Below are 13,079 nucleotides of genomic sequence, written 5' to 3'. Positions count from 1 at the left end.
CCCAAAATTGAGGCGGTGGACTTTGGGAGCAGCTGTAGACTTGGGTTTCCTTTCTGCATCTAATTTGTTTCTGGTTTTATGTTTATCTTGATTTAGTATTTAGAGTTTATTGTCATTGGTAGATTTGTTTATTGATTTGGTTGCTCTCTTCCTTTTTTTATTTTTTTAGATAATTTTTTCTTCCTTTTTCTCTTTTTGTGAGTGTGTATGTGTATGCTTCTTTGTGTGATTTTGTCTGTATAGCTTTGCTTGTGCCATTTGTCCTAGGGTTCTAATTGTCCATTTTTTGGTTTGGGGGTTTTTTTAGTATAGTTTTTAGCACTTGTTATCATTGGTGGCTTTGTTTTTTGGTTTGGTTGTGCTCTTCTTTCTTTCTCTCTTTCTTTTTTTAATATTACTTTTTTATGTTTAATAATTTTTTTCTGTTAATAACCTTATTTTTCTTCTTTCCTTCCTTTCTTTCTATCTATCTATCTTTCTTTCTTTCTTTATCTATTTATTTATTTATTTATTTTCCTACATTTTCTTCTGAGCTGCATGGCTGACAGGGTCTTGGTGCTCTGGCCAGGTGTCAGGCCTGAGCCTCTGAGGTGGGAGAGCCGAGTTCAAGACATTGGTCCACCACAGACCTCCCAGCCCCACATAATATCAAATGGCGAAACCTCTCCCAGAGATCTCCATCTCAACACGAAGACCCAGCTCCACTCAACAACCAGCAAGCTACCGTGCTGGACACCCTAGGCCAAACAACAAGCAAGACAGGAACACAACCCCACCCATTAGCAGATAGGCTGCCTAAAATCATAATAAGTTCACAGACACCCCAAAACACACCACCACACGTGGTCCTGCCCATGCAAAAGCCAAGATCTAGCCTCATCCACAAGAACACAGGCACCAGTCCCCTCCACCAGGAAGCCTACACAACTCACTGAACCAACCTTACCCACTGGCAGCAGACACCAAAAACAACAGGAACTATGAACCTGCAGCCTGAGAAGAGGAGAGCCCAAACACAGTAAGTTAAGCAAAATGAGAAGACAGAGAAACACACAGCAGATGAAGGAGCAAGGTAAAAACCTACTAGACCAAACAAATGAAAAGGAAATAGGCAGTCTACTTCAAAAAGAATTCAGAGTAAGGATAGTAAACATGATCCAAAATCTTGGAAATAGAATGGAGAAAATACAAGAAAGGTTTAACAAGGACCTAGAAGAACTAAAGAGCAAACAAACAATGATGAACAACACAGTAAATGAAATTTAAAATTCTCTAGAAGGAATCAATAGCAGAATAACTGAGGCAGAAGAATGGATAAGTGACCTGGAAGATAAAATAGTGGAAATAACTACTGCATAAAGAAAAAAGAATGAAAAGAATTCAGGACAGTCTTAGAGATATCTGGGACAACATTAAATGCACCAACATTCGAATTATAGGGGTCCCAGAAAAAGAAGAGAAAAAGAAAGGGACTGAAAAAATATTTGAAGAGATTATACTTGAAAACTTCCCTAATATGGGAAAGGAAATAGTTAATCAAGTCCAGGAAGCACAGAGAGTCACATACAGGATAAATCCAAGGAGAAAAGTGCCAAGGCACATATTAAGCAAACTATCAAAAATTAAATACACAGAAAACATATTAAAAGCAGCAAGGGAAAAACAACAAATAACATACAAGGGAATCCCCATAAGGTTAACAGCTGATCTTTCAGCAGAAACTCTGCAAGCCAGAAGGGAGTGGCAGGACATATTTAAAGTGATGAAAGGGAAAAACCTACAGCCAAGATTACTCTACCCAGCAAGGATCTCATTCAGATTCAATGGAGAACTTAAAACCTTTATAGATAAGCAAAATCTAAGAGAATTCAGCACCACCAAACCAGCTCTACAACAAATGGTAAAGGAACTTCTCTAGGCAAGAAACATAAGAGAAAGAAAAGACTTGCAATAACAAACCCAAAGCAATTAAGAAAATGGTAATAAGAACATACATATCGATAACTACCTTAAATATAAATGGATTAAATGCTCCAACCAAAAGACATAGACTAGCTGAATAGATACAAAAATAAGACCCATACATATGCTGTCTACAAGAGACCCACTTCAGACCTAGGGACACACACAGACTGAAAGTCAGGGGATAGAAAAAGATATTCCATGCACGTAGAAATCAAAAGAAAGCTGGAGTAGCAATTCTCATATCAGACAAAATAGACTTTAAAATAAAGACTATTACAAGAGACAAAGAAGGACACTACATAATGATCAAGGGATCAATCCAAGAAGATATTACAATTTTAAATATTTATGCACCTAACATAGGAGCACCTCAATACATAAGGCAAATGCTAACAGCCATAAAAGGGGAAATCAACAGTAACACAATCATAGTAGGGGACTTTAACCACCCCACTTTCACCAATGGACATATCATCCAAAATGAAAATAAATAAGGAAACACAAGCTTTAAAAAATACATTAAGCAAGATGGACTTAATTGATATTTGTAGGACATTCCATCCAAAACAAGCAGTTTACACTTTCTTCTCAAGTGCTCATGGAACGTTCTCCAGGATAGATCATATCTTTGGTCACAATTCAAGCCTTGGTAAATTTAAGAAAATTGAAATCATATCAAGTATCTTTTCTGACCACAATGCTATGAGACTAGATATCAATTACAGGAAAAAATGTGTAAAAAATACAAACACATGGAGGCTAAACAATACACCACTAAATAACCAAGAGATCACTGAAGAAATCAAAGAGGAAATCAAAAAATACCTAGAAACAAATGACAATGAAAACACAACGACCCAAAACCTATGGGATGCAGCAAAAGCAGTTCTAAGAGGGAAGTTTATAGCAATACAATCCTACCTCAAGAAACAAGAAATATCTCAAATAAACAACCTAACCTTATACCTAAAACAATTAGAGAAAGAAGAAGAACAACAAAAAATAAAGCCAAAGTTAGCAGAAGGAAAGAAATCATAAAGATCAAATCAGAAATAAATGAAAAAGAAATGAAGGAAACAGTAGCAAAGATCAATAAAACCAAAAGCTGGTTCTTTAACAAGATAAACAAAATTGATAAACCATTATCCTGACTCATCAAGAAAAAAAGGGAGAAGACTCAAATCAACAGAATTAGAAATGAATAAGGAGAGGTAACAACTGACACGGCAGAAATACAAAGGATCATGAGAGATTACTACAAGCAACTCTATGCCAATAAAATGGACAACCTGGAAGAAATGGACAAATTCTTAGAAAAGCACAACCTTCCAAGACTGACCCAGGAAGAAATAGAAAATATAAACAGATCAATCACAAGCACTGAAATTGACACTGTGATTAAAAATCTTCCAACAAACAAAAGCCCTGGACCAGATGGCTTCACAGGCGAATTCTTTCAAACATTTAGAGAAGAGCTAACACCTATTCTTCTCAAACTCTTCCAACAGATAGCAGAGGGAGGAACACTCCCAAACTCATTCTCTGAGGCCACCATCACCCTGATACCAAAACCAGACAGACACCACACAAAAAGAAAACTACAGGCCAATATCACTGATGAACGTAGATGCAAAAATCCTCAACAAAATACTAGCAAACAGAATCCAACAGCACATTGAAAGGATCATACCCCATGATCAAATGGGGTTTCTCCCAGGAATGCAAGGTTTCTTCAATATACACAAATCAATCAATGTGATAAACCATATTAACAAACTGAAGGAGAAAAACTATATGATCGTCTCAGTAGATGCAGAAAAAGCTTTTGACAATATTCAACACCCATCTATGATAAAAAAAAAACCCTCCAGAAAACAGGCATAGAGGGAACTTACCTCAACAATAAAGGTCATATATGACAAACCCACAGCCAACATTGTTCTCAATGATGAAAAACTGAAACCATTTCCACTAAGATCAGGAACAAGACAAGGTTGTCCACTCTCACCACTATTATTCAACATAGTTTTGGAAGTTTTAGCCACAGCAATCAGAGAATAAAAAGAAATAAAAGGAATACAAATTGGAAAAGATGAAGTATAACTGTCACTGTTTGCCGATGACATGATACTATACATAGAGAATCCTGAAGATGCTACCAGAAAACTACTAGAGCTAATCAATGAATTTGGTGAAGTAGCAGGATACAAAATTAATGCACAGAAATCTGTTGCGTTCCTATTCACTAATGATGAAAAATATGAAAGAGAAAGTAAGGATACACTCCCATTTACCATTGCAACAAAAAGAATAAATACCTAGGAATAAACCTACCTAAGGAGACAAAAGACCCATATGCAGAAAACTATAAGACACTGATGAAAGAAATTAAAGATGATACAAACAGATGGAGAGATATACCATGTTCTTGGATTGGAAGAATCAACATTGTGAAAATGACCTTACTACCCAAAGCAATCTACAGATTCAATGCAACCCCTATCAAACTACCAATGTCATTTTTCACAGAACTAGAACAAAAAGTTTCACAATTTGTATGGAAACACAAAATACCCCGAATAGCCAAAGCAATCTTGAGAAAGAAAAATGGAGCTGGAGGAATCAGGCTCTCTGACTTCAGACCATGCTACAAAGCTACAATAATCAAGGCAGTATGCTACTGGCACAAAAATAGAAATATAGATCAATGGAACAGGATAGAAAGCCCATTGATAAACCCATGCACATATGGTCACCTTATCTTTGATAAAGGAGGCAAGAATATACAGTGGAGAAAAGGCAGCCTCTTCAATAAGTGGTGCTGGGAAAACTGGACAGCTACATGTAAAATAATGAAATTAGAACACTTCCTAACGCCATACACAAAATAAACTCAAAATGGATTAATGACCTAAATGTAAGGCCAGACACTATAAAACTCTCCGAGGAAAACATAGGCAGAACACTCCATGACATAAATCACAGCAAGATCCTTTTTGACCCACCTCCTAGAGAAATGGAAATAAAAACAAAAATAAACAAATGAAACTTAAAAGCTTTTGCACAGCAAAGCAAACCATAAATAAGATGAAAAGACAACCCTCAGAATGGGAGAAAATATTTGCAAATGAAGCAACTGACAAAGGATTAATCTCCAAAATATACAAGCAGCTCATGCAGCTCAATATCAAAAAATCAGACAGCCCAATCCAAAAATGGGCAGAAGACCTAAATAGACATTTCTCCAAAGAAGATATACAGATTGCCAACAAACACATGAAAGGATGCTCAACATCACTAATCATTAGAGAAATGCAAATCAAAACTACAGTGAGGTATCCACTCACACAGGTCAGAATGGTCATCATCAAAAAATCTACAAACAATAAATGCTGGAGAGGGTATGGAGAAAAGGGAACCCTCTTGCACTGTTGGTGGGAATATAACTTGATACAGCCACTATGGAGAACAGTATGGAGGTTCCTTAAAAAACTAAAAATAGAACTACCATACGACCCAGCAATTTCACTACTGGGCATATACCCTGAGAAAACCATAATTCAAAAAGAGTCATGTAGCACAGTGTTCACTGCAGCTCTATTTACAATACCCAGGACATGGAAGCAACCTAAGTGTTCATTGACAGATGAATGGATAAAGAAGCTGTGGCACCTATATACAATGGAATATTACTCAGCCGTAAAAAGAAACAAAAATGAGTTATTTGTAGCGAGGTGGATGGCCCTAGAGACTGTCATATAGAGTGAAGTAAGTCAGAAAGAGAAAAACAAATACTGTATGCTAACATATATATGGAATCTTAAAAAAAAATGGTTCTGTAGAACCTAGGGGCAGAACAGGTGAAAAGACACACATAGAGAATGGACTTGAAGACATGGGGAGGGGAAAGGGTAAGCTGGGACTAAGTGAGAGAGTGGCATGGACTTACATATACTACCAAATGTAAAATAGATCGCTAGTGTAAGCAGCTGCATAGCACAGGGAGATCAGCTTGGTGCTTTGTGTCCACCTAGAGTGGTGGGATAAGGGAGGGTGGGAGGGAGACACAAGAGGGAGGAGATATGAGTGTGTATGTATATGTATAGCTGATTCACTTTGTTATACAGCAGATAGTAACACACCACTGTAAAGCAATTATACTCCAAAACAGATGTTAAAAAAAAAAAAGAAAGAAAATGGAGGGGAAGAAATTAGCAGAGAAATCATAAAAGAAAATTCCTCATATCTAAAAGAAATGAGTGTCTTGATTGAAAACATCCACCATTTATCTCCAGCAAAATGAATGAAAAAGACCCACACAAGGATATATCACTGTGATATTTTGGATCACTAGGGACAAAGACCTTAAAAGCTTTCAGAGAGAGAGGAGGGAAAAAAATCAAGTCATATACAAAGAATCAGAAATCAAAATGGCATTAGACTTCTCAACTGTATCTCTAAAAGGGAGAAGACTCTGGAGCAGTGCCTTCAAAGTTTTAAGGGGGAAATGTCCAATGTTTTTAAGGGGGAAATAGTCAGACAAACTGTTGATCAAGAGTGAGTGGTGAATGAAGCCATGGAAAGGATGGGGACTACATTCTAATCAGAGGGAGTGGTGAGGCATGACATCATCATGGCTTGTTATAGATTTAATAACTGGAGGGGGAAGGCCGAGGCATACCAGGTGAGGCCTTTAGCTGAAGAGTTGTTCATTTTCCTACTAGCCCAGGGAGTGACTTAGGACCTCAAGAAAGTGACATAATAGAAACTGTTCCATTTGGAAAGTCTCAGCTGCCAACATTTGGGAGACTGGGTAAGAGTTGAGGAGTGTTGGTGGCAGAGAAAAAAAGTATATGTAGACAAGAGTTGATGTGGGCCTGACCTAGGGCAGTAGCTGTGAGCAAAGAGACAAAAGGACTGATTTCCAGGCAGTTTCAGAGTAGAATCATCGTTAGGTGTCTGAATGGATGTAGATATTCAATGAAAGTGTCTAGGATGATTCCCAGGTTTGCATCTTAGGTGAGTAGATGAATGATGATGTCTTTCCCTAGCAAGAAGGAAGAATTTAGGGGAAAGTAGAGTTCAGTTTGTAACATGCTAAGTTTACGTTACCCTACACTCCACTTACACTTTTATTCTTGTGCTCCTACCTTGTTCTACATTCTACTTGGAATTCTACCTAATCCTTCCCTGTTTTACACAAGCATACCTCAGAGATATTGCAGGTTCAGTTCCATACCATTGCAATAAAGCAAACATCACAGTAAAGCAAGTGACATGACTTTTTTGGTTTCCCAGTACCTATAAAAGTTACTTTTAAACTATACTCTAGTCTCTTAAGTATGCAATAGCATTATGTCTAAAAAAATGTACATACTTTAATTTAAAAATACTTTAGTGCTGAAAAATGCTAACAATCACCTGAGCCTTCAGTGAGTCATAATCTTTTTGCTGGTGGAGGGTCTTGCCTCAGTGTTGATGGCTGCTGATCATCAGGGCGGAGGTTGTTGAAGGTTAGGGTAGCTGTGGCAACTTCTTAAAATACGATAACAAATGATGTTTGCAGAATTGAATGAGACTTCCTTACAAGCACTATTTCCTATAGTATGTAATGCTGTTTGATAACATTTTACCCACAGTAAATCATCTTTCAAAATTGGAGTCTATCCTCTCAAACCCTGCTGCTGCTTTATCAACTAAGTTTAAGCAATGTTCTAAATTCTGTGCTGTCATTTCAACAATCTTCACATCATATTCACCAGGAGCAGATTCCATCTCAAGAAACCATTTTCTTTGTTCATTCATAAGAAACAACTCCTCATCTGTTAAAGTTTTATTGTGAGGTTGCAGCAATTCAGTCACATCTTCAGGCTTCCCTTCTAATTCTAGTTCTCTTGCTATGTCCACATCTGCAGTTCCTTCCTCCACTGAAGTCTTGAATCCCTCAAAGTCACCCATGAGGATTGGAATCAACTTCTTCTAAACTCCTGTTAATGTTGATATTTGGCCTTTTCCTGTGAATCACAAATGTTCTTAATGGCATCTATAATAGGTTGGTAATAGGTGAACAGAATAGGATAGGTGAAAAGATAGTGAATCCTTTTAAGAAGGTTTCCAACTTACTTTGCCCAGATCGATTGGAGGAATCATTATCTATGGAAACCACAGCCTTATGAAATGTATTTCTTAAATAATAAGACTTGAAAGTCAAAATTACTCCTTGATCTATGAGCTGCAGAATGAATGTTGTGTTAGCAGCCATGAAAACAATGTTAATCTCATTATGCATCTCCGTGAGAGCTCTTGGGTTATGAACTGCATGGTCAATGAGCAGTAATATTTTGAAAGGAATCTTTATTTTCTGAGTAGTAGATCTCAACAGTGAGCTTAAAATATTCAGTCAACCATGTTGTAAACAGCTATGTTGTCATCCAAGTGTTCCATTTATAGAATACAGGTAAAGTAGATTTAGCATAATTCTTAAGGACCTTAGGATTTTTGGAATGGTAAATGAACATTGGCTTCAACCTAAAGTCACCAGCTGTAATAGCCCCTAACAAGAGAGTCAGTCTTTACTTTAAAGCTTTGAAGCCAGTCATTGACTTCTCCTGTCTAGCTATGAAAGTCCTAGATGGTATCTTCTATCAACAGAATGTTATTTTGTCTACATTGAAAATCTGCTGTTTAGTGTAGCCACCTTCATTAATGATCTTAGCTAGATTTTCTGGATAACTTGCTGCAGCTGCTACATCAGCACTTGCTGCTTCACCTTGCATTTTGATGTTATGGAGATGGCTTCTTTCCTTAAACCTCCTGAAGCAACCTCTGCTAGCTTCAAACTTTTCCTCTTCAGCCTGTTACATCTCTCAGCCTCCATAGAACTGAAGAGAGTTAGTGCGTTGCTCTGGATTAGGCTTTGGCTTAAGGGAATGTTGTGGCTGGTTCGCTCTTCTATCCAGACCACTAAAACTTTCTCCATATCAGTAATAAGGCTGTTTTGCTTTTTTATCATTCATGTGTTCACTGGAGTAGCACTTTTAATTTCCTTCAAGAACTTTTTCTTTGCATTTACAACTTGGCTAACTCTTGGGTACAAGAGGCCTAGCTTTCAGCCTGTCTGAGCTTGCTTTTGACATACCATCCTTACTAAGTTTAATCATTTCTAACTTTTGATTTAAAGTGAGAGATGTGCAACTCTTCTTTTCACTTGAACACTTCAAAGCCATTGTAGGGTTATTAATTGGCCTAATTTCACTGTTGGTTTGTCTCAGGGATTAGGAATGCCTGAAGAGAGGGAGAGAGATGGGAAACGGCCTGGTTGGTGGAGCACTTGAAACACACATTTATTGATTAAGTTTGCCGTTGTATATGGGCACAGTTCGTGGTGCCCCAAAACAATTACAATAATAACATCAAAGATCACTGATCACAGATCACCATAACAAATATCATAATAATGAAAAAATCTGAAATATTGCAAGAATAACCAAAATGCAATACAGAGACATGAAGTGGGCAAATGCTGTTGGAAAAATGGCACTGATAGACTTGCTCGAGGCAGGTTGCCACAAACCAATTTGTAAAAAAACGCAATATCTGCAAAGTGCAATAAAGCGGAGTGCAATAGAACAAGGTATGCATGTACTAATAAAAGCTGAGATCAGCATAAGAAAAAATCATTCACAACCCCAATTAAATTCACATTTTGCAGGACTTCCTTGGTGGCGCAATGATTCAGAATCCACCCGCCAATACAGGGGACATGGGTTCGAGCCGTGGCCCAGGAAGATCCCACATGCCACGGAGCAACTAAGCCCGTGCGCCACAACTACTGAGCCTGCATGCCACAACTACTAAAGCCCGCGCGCCTTGAGCCCGTGCTCAAGATCTGCCTGAGATCTTACACTGAGGTGAAGATACAGGAATTCAAATTTATCAATATAGTTCCAAGGATGCACTCCTAACTGCTAGACATATGGCCTTTATGAATAAAGCAGCAGAAATGTGGTTCATGAAGAAGGAGAGAGTGGCTAACACATTACCTAATTTTTAGCAATGTGATTCCTCTGTTGCTGCTCCAAGGGAAAAAGTTGAGTTCCAGGGCACTAAAAGCTATTTACAGCCTTTACGGCCCACTTTACTGGGTGCTTTGAACCACGTCCAAATTGAATTCAACACTTACAATTTTCTAATGCCATTGTGAGTTAATGGTTCTTTTAATCTACATCTTATCTCCCAGCTGTAGTCTTTGTGGCTGTTCCTAACTCTTAAAGTGTCAGATCAAGGGATATGAGACTTCAGTAAATCCTTCAGAGTTCAAGATTAATGAGAAGAGAAAAATGTCTGATGTCAGTTAAATGATAATGTTCTGTAGTTCCGTTTCAAATTTCGGGATGCAGAAGTTTGTTTCTAAAGAAAGAAAAAAAATGCTATGTCCTGTGCTCATTGTGCAGATCAGAAACAGTAAGGAAACATCTGTATAGTTAGAAGATGAGTGCCCAGGGAGGACCTCTTTGAATGAGGGAATTGATAATATTCTCTCTACTATGAGTGTATTGCTGCTAGATCACCACTGGCAAGGACTATGTTGTGTTTGATTTTTCATACTGATAATGTGAAAAAGGAGGAAATGCTGTTGTAGGTAGAGACAAAACAATGGAGACAAGTTTTGGAGGCCATGGCTACCTTTGAAGAGAGCACCTCAAAAGTTCAAGAATACATGTTAAATGGGGAAGGAAAGAGGAGAGAGCATGAAGCTGGAAAGGTGAGGAGAGGCCAGATTACAAGAGGTTCATAGAGTAATCCAATGTGCTAAAGAATGTGAATATTTTCCTCTAGAGAATGGGAAGCCACTAAATGATTTTATTCTGGAGTAACCAGCATAACATCAAATTAGATTTCTGGTTAAAAATGATCTTTCTGGGACTTCCCCGGTGGCACAGTGGTTAAGAATCTGCCTGCCCATGCAGGGGACGCTGGTTCTAGCCCTGATCCGGGAAGATCCCATATGCTGCGGAGCAACTAAGCCCGTGTGCCACAACTACTGAGCCCGCGCACCTAGAGCCCGTGCTCCGCAACAAGAGAAGCCACCGCAACAAGAAGCCCGCGCACCGCAACGAAGAGTAGCCCCCGCTTACCGCAACTAGAGAAAGCCCGCAGGCAGCAACGAAGACCCAACGCAGCCATAAATAAATAAATAATTAATTAATTTTAAAAAATGATCTTTCTGAATTCCTGTGTAGGGTGAAGAGAGGGGAAGGAAAAGAGTTAGACTGGATGCCACAAAAAGGGTAGGGTGCTATTTGCAAATAACACAACAGACCAGGGAAATGATGCTGCAGAGGGACCCAGGACTCAAGCAGCAGCAATGAACAAGAAAGATCTGGAATGTAGGAAGGACAAGTTTTAGATTACACATGTGCTTTAAGGGGTAGAGGGATATTCTAAGGGAGCGTTTCTCCATTTTTAATCCATGATCCCTTTTTAATAAATGGAAAAACCTCATATTGTCTCCCCTGCAACAAAATTCTTATGTACCCTCTAGTGGAATACACACCCCCCAGCACTTAAAAATCACTTCTCTTTGGTTTATTCCTACTGACCAGGAAATATTTTGTCAAACTTTATTTATATGGTTTGTATTACAAAACAATAGGATTGTTTCAAATATAAATTTACATTTTATTGTAAAATAGAAATATTAAATCTACAGAATAACCTAGAGAGACTAATCTCCCACTGTCCCCACTAGAGTCAGTGTGCTTAAATGGCTCCTGGGTTTCCAGATTTGAGCAGAAAGGTCAATTGTGGTCCTTAATATAGAGAATACAAGAAAATAAGTTTAAGGAAGTGAATATTGAGTTTAAAGTGAATCAATATGATTTGCTAAACTAAAAACCACTGGACAGCAGGGACCATTTCTTAGCCCTGAATAACCTAAAATAGTAAGTGACTGGCCCATACGTTTAAAACATTTTTAATAAAAAATGTGTGTTGATGTGAACTAGGATGCCTGCTGGACATCAAGGAGGAGATACAGAGTAGGAAAGGTAGAGTTAGAGCTGTGGAGAGAGGTCTGGACCAAGACAGTACTTTACAGTGATAATGGCAAAAGTAAAAGTGTTTTTTAAACTTCTGCTCATGAACCATTTTTGAAAAACTAATGAAAGCTATCAGTTTTTCCCAGTATATATGTATACACAATATGTGCATACAATTAACCTAAAGTCTTACTTGAATCCTTTAAGAGTTTCCAGAGCCCAGATCAAGAATCTCCATACCAGTCATGGTTGAGTCTTGGGTCAGGTCTCCCCACTCAGAGAGAGGGTAGGATAGCAAGGCTAAGAAAAGAGCCTGGGGGAATATCAATATTTAAGAGGCAAACAGAAGATAATCTTCTGAAGAATGAGCACAACAGTCATAGAGGTAGCAAGGAATGGGCATGATGGGTGTAGTTAAATCAAGGAAAGAGATTCTTTCAAAGAAGAGGAGACGGGCTCACACATTGTAGAGAGACAAAGTAAGATGGTGATAAAAAGACATCATTTGGATTAGTGGACACTTGCTGTTTGTTGCCCGGTTTTTATTCTTCTACCTTCTGGGAAGAGAATTCCAAATTTCCTCTGAGAAATCAATCCCTTGTTTCACCCATTCTCAGCCATATGAATTGTGTGGGATTGACCTCAGATCTAGTTCCAGAGGACTGCATCTTCCTGCTACCATGATGGGTTCAGAGATGGGCACAAAAAGAAGGTTCATTGAACTTTTAAGATTTTATTGGAAATTCTGGGACATGGAGGCTCCAGATGTGAACAAGAAAGCAAATGGCCTTGGGAGCTGCTGGTGGTCATCTCAAGACAGAAAGCCAAAAAGAAGCTGGGTCATTGGTCACCTTGATAGTCCACTAGATCAAGCCTTTCCTAAAGCTAGTCTGCCTCTGAACATTTCAATTTCATGAGCCCATTTAAATCAGATCTGCTGACACATTCAATAAGAAGCATCCAAACTGATACATCTCTTTGCAGAAACTCAAGAGTTGCTGTATGCATAAAATGCACACCAGATCTCAAAGACTTAGTATGAAAAAAGGATTGCAAAATATCTCATTAATAATT

General features: G+C 38.2%; 1 long non-coding RNA gene across 1 annotated transcript in view; it reads right to left on the bottom strand.

Annotated features, from left to right (window-relative positions):
• LOC136792214 (uncharacterized) overlaps positions 1–13,079 on the bottom strand; it is a 138,826-nt gene that overhangs the window by 76,678 nt on the left and 49,069 nt on the right. The window lies entirely within an intron of this gene.

Source organism: Kogia breviceps, chromosome 12 (genome assembly GCF_026419965.1).
Source record: "Kogia breviceps isolate mKogBre1 chromosome 12, mKogBre1 haplotype 1, whole genome shotgun sequence".
NCBI classification, from domain to species: Eukaryota; Metazoa; Chordata; class Mammalia; order Artiodactyla; family Physeteridae; genus Kogia; species Kogia breviceps.
Note: the sequence above shows the minus strand (reverse complement) of the source record. Positions and strands in the feature narration are given on the sequence as shown.